Raw genomic sequence first — 12188 nt, 5'->3', positions numbered from 1 at the left:
TTTTGTATTTTTAGTAGAGATGGGTTTTCTCCATGTTAGTCAGGCTGGTCTCAAACTCCCAACCTCAGGTGATCTGCCTGCCTTGGCCTCCCAGAGTGCTGAGATTACAGGCATGAGCCACCACGCCTGGCCGGAAGACCATCTTCTAAGAAAGAGGCCTCCACACCACTGTGGCCTCTCCAGGATTGGATGATGGCCAAAATACATGCCAGACAAATAGGATTATAACAAGGGGGGTGTGTGTGTGTGTGTGTGTGTGTGTGTGTGTGTGCGCGCGCACGCGCGCGCATGCATGTGCATGTTGAGAGAATGAGAAGTACCCCATGCACAGGAGCTGTATCTTCTGTCCAGTGGGACTAGGAATAAAGTAAGCATGGGGGCATCAGGGGATTAAAAATGAGGGTTAGGGCCAGGTGCAACGGCTCAGGTTGTAATCCTAGCACTTTGGGAGGCTGATGTGGAAGAATGGCTTGAGTCCCGGAGTTTGAGACCAGCCTGGGCAATATAGGAAGACTCCATCTGCAAATAAATTTTAAAATTAGCCAGGTGTGGTGGTGCACACGTATGGTCCCAGCTATGTAGGAGGCTGAGGTGGGAGGATCAGCTGAACCTCAGAGGTCGAGGTTGCAGTGAGCCGTGATCGCACCACTGCACCCCAGCCTGGGTGACAGAGTGAGATCCTGTCTCCAAACAAAGAACAACAACAACAAATAAAAAACACACAACAACAGGAATGATCATTTGATGAAAGAGATTCTAGAACCAGAGGGGTAAGGTGCCAGGTGTCCTCTCCTTGAGTGAAATATTCTAGTTTCTCCTTCAATCAAATATGGGAAGGCCATATTGGTGTTTATCCAAATAACGTGTGGGGGAGATGGGAAGGATCAAATATTAACATGGCCAGAAAAGGGGTGCAGCGAAGGGGACCCATAGGCACAGTGAAAACAGTCCTCAGCCTCAAACAGCCTTCAGTGCCAATCCTGCCTGGACCGCTCAGCAGCCATGTGACCACAGGCTCCTGACTCACCAGGCTATTCTGGAATCTGTAAAATGAAGGGTGATAATATGAAGACAGAAGATAGTTAACAATAAACAACCTGGCACTAGGGATGCACAATGAATGGGGGTTTCTGCCGAAGGGCTTTCACACGGTCTTTGTCTCTGGCGATACCAACCTCCACCCTAGCCTCACCAACCCTGGGTCAGAAATGTCACCATCAACAGTCATTTCTCTGAGCTTTCTGTTTCCAACACTACCCGACTAGAAATGCAAACACCTGCTGGGGAGGTTAACGGCTTGAGAGCTGGCCAGTGCGTTCTGGAGAGAAGGCTAGGCAGTGAGGAGACCACTCCTTACAGGGGCTGGAGAGCCAGCGGACCCAACCCGTGACCCTCAGTGCCCCACCCACGAGAGAGCAATAATGACACCATCCTTTCTCCACAAGACACTGATGACCAAGGAGGTCTCCTCCAACGAGGAAATTCGGGACCCTACAGAGGGAGGCATCCTGACACTGAGCCTTGAAGGGCCATGAGATGCTGAAAGAGGGGAGGAGGAGGACACTGGGGCCACCAGGCCCATTTCCTACTGTGACTGATGTGGCAAAGCTGGTCTCCACATCTCCCTCCTGCCCAGCCACGCTCTGCCTCCATCTCCCAGGGCGGCCACAGCCACTTCACCTTTCCCCTCTCTTAGAAAGAAGTTCCTCCTAATGGCTGTTTCCATGTCAGAAGTCAAAAGACATGGAGACAACCAGGGGTAGACCCAGAAACCTAGACAAGGAGTCAAACAAAAATTGGTACACGGATGTTCATGGCAATATCGTTTGTAATGGCCAGAAAGTGGAAACAACTCAAATACCCATCAACAGATGCATGGATAGTGTGCTATAGTCATACAATGGAATATTATTCAGAAATTTAAAATAATTGAGCAGTGATCCATGCTACAATATGGATAAACCTTGAATACATCATGCTAAGTGAAAGAAACCAGACACAAAAGACCACGTATGGTATGATTTCATTCACATGAAATGCCCGGAATGGGCAGAGCCATAGAGACAGAAATAGATTTGTCTTTTCCAGGGGTCTGGGGAGGGGAGAATGGGTATAGATTTTTGCTTTGGGGTAATGACAAATGTTCCAGAACCAGATCATGGTAATGGCTGTACAATATCATCGATGCATAAATATCACTGATACTGTCATGTGTATTATAACAATTAAAAAAAAAAAAACATTTTAAAATGTGGTGAAGGCAGAAGTTAGACCTCCCTACCTTCAAGTCCTCATTTAAGAGCCAACAGCGGCCAGGCACAGTGGCTCATGCCTGTAATCCCAGCACTTATAGGAGGCCGAGGTGGGTGGATCACCTGAGGCTAGGGGTTCGAGACCACCATGACTGACACGGTGAAACCCCGCCTCTAATAAAAATACAAAAAAAATTAGCCAGGTGTTGTGGCTCATGCCTGTAATCCCAGCTACTCGGGAGGCTGAAGCATGAGAATCACCTGAACCCGGGAGGCAGAGGTTGCAGCAAGCTGAGACCGCACCATTCAGCCTGGGCAATAAGAACCAAACTCCGACTCAAGAAAAAAAAAGAGCCAATAGCATCAGCATTATCTCACCCTTCATGGCTATGGAGGGGCAGGAGCAGCAGGCCCCCAGTCATCAAGAGGATAGAGTGTGCATTACCACCCAATAATTAAGGGCTCTCTCAATCTTATTCTTCTAATTAGTTTCCTTCCAAGTTAAATCCTTCCCTTCTCTTCCTTAGTCCTGTGGCTTTTTTCCCCTTAATTGTGTCAGCACTTTCCCGTGGGAATAGAACTAGAAGCAAAGGTGACACAGGCCCAGGGGGTTGGGGACAGACCCCACCTGGAAGGAACAAGATCAGAGGTAGAAGGAGTGGGGGTGGGGAAAATGAAGGAAGTTTTTTTCTAAACTCAGACATTCTTTACCTGATGTACAGGGTGTCTTTGTGGGAATTAGAAAACACAGCCTCTTCCTCTGGAAGGGACCATCCCTCGGCCAGAGTGCAAGGCCAGGCTTCGGTCCCTCTCCATCCCTTCATCTGAGCCTCCTTGTTCAGTAGGCAACCTGCTCAATGATATATATGGAAAGTTCATCCTCTAAGAATCTGAGGAAGGCTATGGATCTTCTGTCCCCTAAAATGGGTGCACATACATACACACACACATGCTATTTTACACGTAATATCAGGAAGTTTCTAGACTACTCCAGAACCCTACCCTAGAAAGTACTCAAGAAATAGATGAGCTCAGATCCATGTGTACCCATCAAGAATGACGTTTACCAGTCACCAAATATCTATAATGCATGCCACACTGGACTGGGGGCTTTAGACAATCAGCTAATCATCACAACAAGTCTGCCTCATAGCTGACATTTATTCCCGCTTTAAAACAAGGGATCTGAGACGCACAGGGTTTCATAACTTGCCCAGAGTTGCACAGCTAATTAAATGGTAAAAACAAACTGCTTGAAAATACGAGCTGGTCAGATGCAGTGGCTCATGCCTATAATCCCAGCGTTTTGGGAGGCCGAGGCAGGAGGATTGCTTGAGGCCAGGAGTTCAAGGCCAGACTGGGCAACGTAGCAAGACTCCATCTATCTACACAAAATTAATTAATTAATTAAAATATCAGCTTTGTTCTAGAGACTTCTATCCAGTTTCCCAAAGCCAGGCCATACCTCTCCCCAACTATACCTACTCAGCTCCATTTCCTCACCAAGACCACCTGACACTCCAGCTCCTTCCCAAGGAGGATGACAACTCAAGCCTGATCCTCCTGCTTGTCTCCCAGTCCCCAAGTGAGCATATGCCTTCCCAGGAGATGTGCAAAAATATCACCACCCGCGTCCAGGCAGTCACGTTCCCTAGCTGTAGGCTGACTTCCTTGTCTCTTTATTAAAAAAAAACAACACAACCCCCCCAGATTTTCCCCTTAATGATGGCTACTGATTTCTCCTCTTAAAAATAAAAAGCAGGCAGCAAAGTCACCCAGAGATTACAGAGATCAAAGACAAATCCCCCTACAGCAGAGTTTCTCAAAGTATGATCACCGTGGGCCCCCCAGCAGTCACCTGGGATGTGAGTGAAAGTACACACTCTTGGGCCTGACTCCACCTCCAGAGCAGCCCGGGAGACTGCATTTGGAACAATGATCCTGGGTGAGTCCTGTGCTCTGAAACCACTCCGCTGCAGCTTTAAAGGCAGCCACTGAGAAAAACATCACTTCTGAAATGAAAACTGAGATCATAAAATTTTTATACGCACGATTTGTAAAAAGACAGTGTTGGGCTGCACAGGTACTTATTAAAGAAAAAGATTCTGTCCCACTGCCCCAAATCCTTCAAATAAACTATTTAACAGACACTGGAGGTTATCTCTGCAGCTTCCAAGCAGTACTGACCCCGCTATTCCACTCCCTACAGCTCCCACCATGCTTCAAGCTCAAGTTCGACCTGGGTGCCACCTCCGCGTCGGGGACTCTTTGCCCCTCCGGAGGCTTCCGAGAACCCCTGACTCTTACCTTTTCCTAAAGCCACGAGCAAATGCTACTTGCCGGCCGGCGTTAATGGGTGGTCGTCAGACACTCGCTTTAGCAGCCAGATCAGACAGTTTTAAGGTCTCCCGCTCTGCCTCCTCTCACACCCCAAACCCAGAAGCAATAGGAGCTCTAAAGAAAAGCATATCCACAGGGCCCCACACCCCCACTCCCCCCACACCCAGATCTATATATAACAGCTCTGAAGTTGTCAGCCTAACGAGCCACTTTCTGGCAGACCCGTTGTCATGGCAATGCTTGCTAATGAGCCCAGTGCCGTGATTGGCACGGCTTGAAGGCTCCTCCACAAAGGACTCTCCAGCAAGTCCTCTCTTCCCCAACCACAGAGGTAGCTGGACATCCAGAAGCAGCCAGGGCATGGCTAGGCATGCCTGAGAGGGTTGAGTCCCTGAGTAGTCCTGGACCCAGCAGCCAGGAGTGGCCCCACTGCCAGCTCTGCACTCCTCAGGGAGTCAGTCAATTGCTAATGGGGCTGCCAGGGCCCACCAGGAAGATCAAGACCCAGCAGGGCTGGAGACTGGCAAGTCACTCCCACGTCATGCCTTCCCGCTGGACACCTGTTTATGGTGGGCAGACTCCTACACAGAGCTGGAAACAGCTACCCAAAGAACAATAATCTCCTCCGACTCTGGGTTAAGACACAAATCAAGCAAGAGGGCCTCACAGCCCACAATGACATCACCAGCCCCAGAGTCTGGGTCTCCAAGAATACTGGGCACATTTCCTGTCTCACAGGTGAAAGCACTATGCTCTGCAACTCCAGTAGCCTTTCTGTCCATACTCAGAAATTTCAGTGCACAGAAAATAGTAGGGGAACCCTGGCAATGTTAGAGCACATCCTGGAGACTATAGTCTTCGCCAGTAGTTACACAGGCAGCAGGCTGGACCCTGGCAGAGTCTCTGTTTTCTTTTTTTTTAATAAGACAGACTCTCGCTCTGTCGTCAGGCTGGAGTGCAGTGGCGTGATCTCGGCTCACTGCGACCTCCACCTCTTGGGTTCAAGCGATTCTCCTGCCTCAGCCTCCTGAGTAGCTGGGACTATAGGCATGTGCCACCATGCCTAGCTAATTTTTTTGTATTTTTAGTAGAGATGGGGTTTCACCATGTTAGCCAGGATGGTCTCAATCTCCTGACCTCGTGATCTGCCCACCTTGGCCTCCCAAAGTTCTGGGATTACAGGTGTGAGCCACCACACCTGGCCAAGTCTTCATTTTCTTCTAAAGGTCAGAGATTCAGAGACTTGGCCTGGAAGAAGGAGTTTGAGGGAGCTGCCATATCAATGAAGAAACAGACTATAAGATTTGGGAAGACAGGGCCGTATCCCTGTCCCTCTTTTCATAGCTTTAGTCTCAGCACAGCGCCCAGAACACTGGATGGATGGACGGATAGATGAGAACTGTAGTAGGAACTAGGCTTCAAAAAGATTTAAGGAGGCTATTTCACCAAATAATAGAGACAGGGAATGGGAATGGGGTGGAGAAGGTGTGTGTGCCTCACCTGTGAACAAATCCCAGCTCTTCATGGATCTACTGAATGGATTCTGCCATGGTTTGAATGTGTCGCCTCCAAAATTCAGGTGTTGCCAATATGGAAGGATTAAGAGATGGGGTCTCAGCCGAGCACAATGGCTCATGCCTGTAATCCCAGCACTTTGGGAGGCCGAGGCAGGCAGATTGCCTGAACTCAGGAGTTCGAGACCAGCCTGGGCAACATGGTGAAACCCCGTCTCTACTAAAATACAAAAAATTAGCCGGGTGTGGCAGCTTGCACCTGTAATTCCAGCTACTCATGAGGCTGAGGCAGGAGAATTGCAAGAACCCAGGAGGCGGAGGTTGCAGTGAGCCAGGATCGCGCTACTGCACTACAGCCTGGGCGACAAAGCAAAACTCCATCTAAAAAAAAAAATAGAGATGGGGTCTTTAAGAGGTGATCAGGCCAGGAGGGCTCCTCCTCCTTCAGTGAGATTGAGGCTCTTATAAAAGCGGCTTCATGCAGCATTCACTAGCTTGCCCTTCTCCCTTCCTCCATGTGAGGACACGGTGTTCCTTTCTCTGGCAGACACAGCAACATGCTGCCATCTTGGAGGCAGACAGCAGCCCTCACCAAACAGAACCTGCTGACACCTTGATCTGGGGACCTCCCAGTCTCCAGAACTGTGGAAAAGTCCTCTTCTTGAGCTAGGCACAGTGGCTTGTGCCTGTAATCCCAGCTTCTCAGGAGGTTTGCTTGAGGCCAGGAGTTCAAGACAAGCCTAGACAACATAATGAGACCCCCTGATCTCTCCAAAAATAAATGTTTCTTTTTTAAAATTTAGCTGGGCATGGTGGTACGCACTTGTAGTCCCAGGTAATTTGTGAGGCTGATGCAGGGGAAGTACTGCCTGGGCCCAGGAGTTTGAGACTGCAGTAAGCTATGATCGTGCCACTGCACTCCAGCTGACAGAGTGAGACACTGTCTCAAATAAATAAATACATTCATGTTGCTTATACATTATCCAGTCTCAGGTATTTTGTTAGAGCTGCACAAATGGGGAGGAGGGGAGACAAGATAATATGTTTTTTATTTTTTATTGCAGAAAATAGATTGAGGACGAATATCTAGAAGTCTCAAGAGAAACAAACTTCTCATCATGATCTCACCTGTAGTATCCAGGGGAAACATCTCAGAAAAGTATTTAGCAGCCTCAACAAAGGGCAGGAAGATCTGACATCTATGATATAACAGCAAAAACTCATAAGAAGAGAACACAACAAATGCAAAACAAAGCAAGTTGGTTTGGAAAAAAAACCAAAATGATATAAAAAAGGAACAGAAAATGATAAAAATTATAGGGAAGTTTGAAAGGTTGTAACAGAAGGAGCACATTGGTTGCAATAAAATGTAGAATTAGTACTGCAAAACAAAGTGAATCAGTTATGTACAAAACAAATGAGAATTTTTTTTCCCCCAGAATGCAAAGGAAATGGGAAAAATGCAAATGTGAGGATGAAACAGCAAGCGAAGATATGGATACTGGGTTTTCCTGCGGAGGAGACCAGCAGAAAAGCTCTAACAGATAAGAAACAATAAACAAAGGCTGATGAGAAGGAACGTTCCTGAGGTCCTACGCTGTTCAAGGCGAAGCGGGTTTCAAAAGACCAAGAAGCAGACATATCCCAACAACATATTCACATAGCAAAGATAAGGATAAAAGTCCTATAATCATTCACGTGGGAAGACCAGTGCAAGGAAAGAAAGAAAGCTGGTCTCAAACTTCTCTGTAACCGCATCTCAAAAGCGCCTCCGGTGCATGACGGCAAAAATACCAAGAACTTCACTGGCAGCCAAGCTGTCTTTCACCAGCGAAGGTGACAGAAATACATTCTTCTAGAGACAAGGACTCATGTCCTCCTTAGTAAAAGTGCTTAAGAGATGTACTCCAACTGCCTGAAAGATCAAGACAAATAAAGCTGAAGAATGAAGAAATCATAGCACAAAAGGACAAAGGCTGAACATCGAAAGCAGCTTACAGAAATGCATATGTAATAATGAATCTAGTTGCCGAGGCGGGTGGATCATGAGGGCAAGAGATCGAGACCATCCTGGTCAACATGGTGAAACCCTGTCTCTACTAAAATACCAAAAAAAATTTAGCTGGGCATGGTGGCACATGCCTGTAGTCTCAGCTACTCGGAAGGCTGAGGCAGGAAAATTGCTTGAACCCGGGAGGCGGAGGTTGTGGTGAGCCGAGATTGCGCCATTGCACTCCAGCCTGGGTAAGAAGAGCGAAACTCTGTCTCAAAAAAAAAAAAAGAATCTAGTTATACAATCATGTATACACGTTGCTATTCTCAAGCTGTACTGTTAAAAAAAAATGAAATCATAACCTGAGTCTCAAATCTAGACAGTACTAGAAAAGGGCTGGGTGCAGTGGCTCACACCTATAATCCTAACATTTTGGAAGTCCAAGGTGGGAGGAGCTCTTGAGCCCAGCAGTTTAAGACCAACCTGGGCAACACAGCAACTCCATCTCTACAAAAATTTAAAAATTAGTCAGACGTGGTGGTGCACACCTTTTGTCCAGCTACTAGGGAGGCTGAGGCAGGAGGATTGCTTGAACCCAGGAGTTCCAGGCCGCAGTGAGCCACATTTGCACCCTATTCTCCAGCCTGAGCAACAGAGACCCTGTCTCAAAAAACAAAACAAAACCCTCCACTTAAAAAAATATACTAGGCCAGGTGCGGTGGTTCACGCATGTAATCCCAGCACTTTGGGAGGCCGAAGCAGGTGAACTGGCTGAGGTCAGGAGTTCAAGATCAGCCTGGCCAACATGGTGAAACTCCATCTCTACTAAAATACAAAAATTAGCTGGGCATGGTGGCGTGCACCTGTAATCCCAGTTACCAGGGAGGCTGAGACAGGAGAATTGCTTGAACCCAGGAGGCGGAGATTGCAGTGAGCTAGTGAGCTGAGATCGTGCCACTGCCCTCCAGCCTGGGCGACAAAGCAAGACTCCATCTCAAATGATAATAAGAATAAGAATAAGAATAAGTATATATAGATATATGTATACGAGAAGAGATCAAGAGGCAGGAGGAACACTGAGATGGTGAGAACACCAAGGGAGATGGAAACAAATGCTGTTCTTCCTCCCATCCTCATGACAAAGATTTGTGTCCTTGCTTCTCATGTCCACACTTGCCTTTTCCTAAAAACTGACAGGTTCTCAACCAGAAGTAACAAAACAGAGGCGCTGTGAGTCTTTTGAGTCTCACCTCTATCAAGTTTTATGGGCCCCAAGGGCACTCAGCTTCCGCAGGGAATCCTGAGCCCTGGAATCCATTCAGGTGGATAGGCTGAGACCAAAGCACTTTGCAGACTGAGCGAAAACTCAGTAGGAACCCAGGGCTTTCCAAAGACCTCATTTGAAACACCTGTTTGGCTTTGTAAGCCCTCAAAGGGTTCCCAGGGCCAAAACGCAGAGAAGAGAGTGTAGCTGTTTTTGGGCCTGGGCCTGAGCATGACCAGGTCCTGTGGCACTGTGGCTGGACCTGTGTGAAAAGGGGGTCAAGCGCATAAGGTGCACCCACAGTGCTAACCAGCAAGAAGCCAAAGAGCCAGGAGGGTCGCCTTTCTTTCTTCCAGTTTTCTATTTGCAAAATCTGTCGGAGGTTTTACCAGAGTCCTCTGTGTGTAGCCTCGAACCCTTATTATTAGAAATCACCTGGTCAGCAAGGCTGCCTCCTTGAGTCCATAAAAGAAACTTCTCAAATGCTGCTTTAGTCATTTAGATGCAAACGTTCTCACGACTCTTCCAAACCTGGCACTATCCAAGTGTCCTCAGGCCTCACTACTTGGGGCAGATCGATGGATGGGGTGACAATGAATGTGGGAGCAACAGTCTGCACCTTGCTGGCCTGAATCCCCCCGCTTGCTCACATCAGATGCCCATTCCCTCCAGCCTCCCTGGACAAATCCAAAAGTGACTCACCCAGGTTGCAACTCCAGTCCCCATGGAGTGTCTGGCGTACTCTTCTTCATCTGCATCAGCTACTTCCTCCTACACCCCTACACCATCACTGTCCTCTGTCCATGAAGTGGCAAGAGGAAGCCTCTCACTGTGGCTGTCACTGGCACCCACCCTAAGAGGTGGACATTAGGGCCATGGGAGTTTTCTCCCAGCCATGAGCCTGGAGGCTGAACCACTTGGGGCACTCCAGACATATCCAGCTCCTGGTAGGCTTGGCAAGGGTCCCAGCCACCCTGCAAGCCCCCAGCACATCCCTGAGGGCCAGTCAACTCATGGGGTATGTTTGTCAAGACGGAGCAGGGAGAGGACACAGAACAATAGACTCTGTATTTTCTGACCCTATAAAGAAATGGAGTGATCTGGTTAACCAGGAATTTTGATGAACATAATTACAATGCAGTCCATGCAGCAAAGATACAGGAAGTCAACCCTCACAGGGAAACTTGCCAGGCTGGAAATACGGAGTCTCCAGGGGGACAAGGATTGATGAAAAGATTTGCAAATGATCCTGCAAACTGCAAGGATGAACTGGACGGCCCCTCTTGGGTCAGAAGCCATGTCACAGCCTTGAAGCATCAAGGAATCAAGCGGTCAGTGGAGGGTAGGAAAGAAATGCCTTCTTTGTGGGCCTTGCAGAGCCCCTATTCCCACATGACCCTTCCTTCTCTGACTCTGGAGAATGAGATTTTTAAGGTGATGGCACCTGCTGTCCGAATGGAAGACAGAAGAGGCAATGAACAGGGTTCCAGAGGAGACCACACAAGAGATAAGGAAAACTCTGAATGTGAGCATGTTGCGTGCATCCGAGATGGCTGGTCCTTTATGTTGGTGGCATCTCCCCAGCAGCACCATACGGCATGATGGGGATCTGAGAGACGCCCACTCATCAGCATGTTTTGGAAGAATCTCGGTATTGACGAACCAGCATAATTGTGCCACCAAATATCAGAGTCACTCTTTTGGCCTCTTATAAAGGGGTTTGGAGCAGGTGCCTAAAGGCCTTGTGACTGTTTTAGAACCACAGGATCTGGGGTGGAGGACCTGGGGTGTTGTCCCACAAGCACTCCTGAAATACAGAGAACAGCTCCAGAAACAGTAAGGGAGGCAGGGACTGCTTCCCCACCTTGAAGCCTGGAGGGGTTGGGGAACCCCAGAAAAAAGACAAGCCTACATTTTGTCCCATTTCAAGGTGTTTCTGGTCTCGATGCTTCAGCACAATTAAAAATGGCAAGGTAGTCTCCTCTCAGCCAGGCGCGGTGGCTCAGACCTATAATCCCAGCACTTTGGGAGGCCGAGGCAGGCAGATCATGAGGTCAGGAGTTCGAGACCAGCCTGGCCAACATGGTGAAAACCTGTCTCTACTAAAAATATAAACATCAGCTGAGCATGGTGGTGGGCGCCTGTAATGCCAGCTACTCGGGAGGCTGAGGCAGGAGATTGCTTGAAACCAGAAGATGGAGTTTGTAGTGAGCCGAGATCCAGCCACTGCACTCCAACCTGGGTGAAAAAGGGAAACTCTGTCTCAAAAAAGAAAAAGAAAAAAAAAAAAGGGCAAGGTAGTCTCCTCCCAACAGCCAGTTCCAGCTTCTGTCTTCCAAGTCAGAAAACCTGAATGACTGCTCACCAGCTTTTGATTCACAGAGTCATTTTATTCAAACTCTCCATTCCTAATGAACTGCAGAGGAACGTTGCTTCTCTCCTCCTCCCTCTTTAATAAAAATAGTGTGGGCCATTCTGATATCCTATCCCCAACTCAGGACGACAAAAGTATTAGGAGATAGTGCACAGGCCTAGGCATAAAGAGATGCTGTGTTTCCAGACAGCGGAGCTGTGATGAGCGCAATCATCTTAGCCTCTCTGGGCCTGTTTCCTCATCTGTAAAATGGGGGGATTGCAAGCCCTGGACATTGTGGTCCTATAACCCACGCAGGGGGCGGCTTTTATAACAGAGACTAAAACCACAAGGGAAATATCAAGACAGTTAAATGTCCAGCTCAGCTTCCAAGAACAGCAGTCACATAAACAAAACATTTGACAGAGGCCTGACAAGACACAAATCTTCAAGAAATATTGCTTTTCTTGCT

The 12188-nt window shown here is 48.1% G+C and overlaps 1 protein-coding gene across 4 annotated transcripts in view; it reads right to left on the bottom strand.

Annotated features, from left to right (window-relative positions):
• The window catches only part of GAS7 (growth arrest specific 7), a 280976-nt gene that overhangs the window by 110825 nt on the left and 157963 nt on the right, over positions 1-12188 (bottom strand). Inside the window, exon 1 of one of the 4 annotated variants that reach the window (XM_012457596.3) lies at positions 4560-4736. The exons of the other annotated variants lie outside the window; for them this stretch is intronic. The gene's annotated coding sequence lies outside the window, so the exon portion shown is untranslated. Of the gene's footprint in view, positions 1-4559; positions 4737-12188 lie in introns of those variants that run through there. 4 annotated transcript variants of the gene reach the window in all.

The sequence above is a fragment of the Aotus nancymaae genome, unplaced genomic scaffold (genome assembly GCF_030222135.1).
Source record: "Aotus nancymaae isolate 86718 unplaced genomic scaffold, 86718_ANA_hifiasm-v0.15.2.pri h1tg000018l, whole genome shotgun sequence".
NCBI lineage: Eukaryota > Metazoa > Chordata > Mammalia > Primates > Aotidae > Aotus > Aotus nancymaae.
The sequence above is the reverse complement of the archived record's forward strand: the minus strand, read 5'-3'. Positions and strand labels throughout refer to the sequence as shown.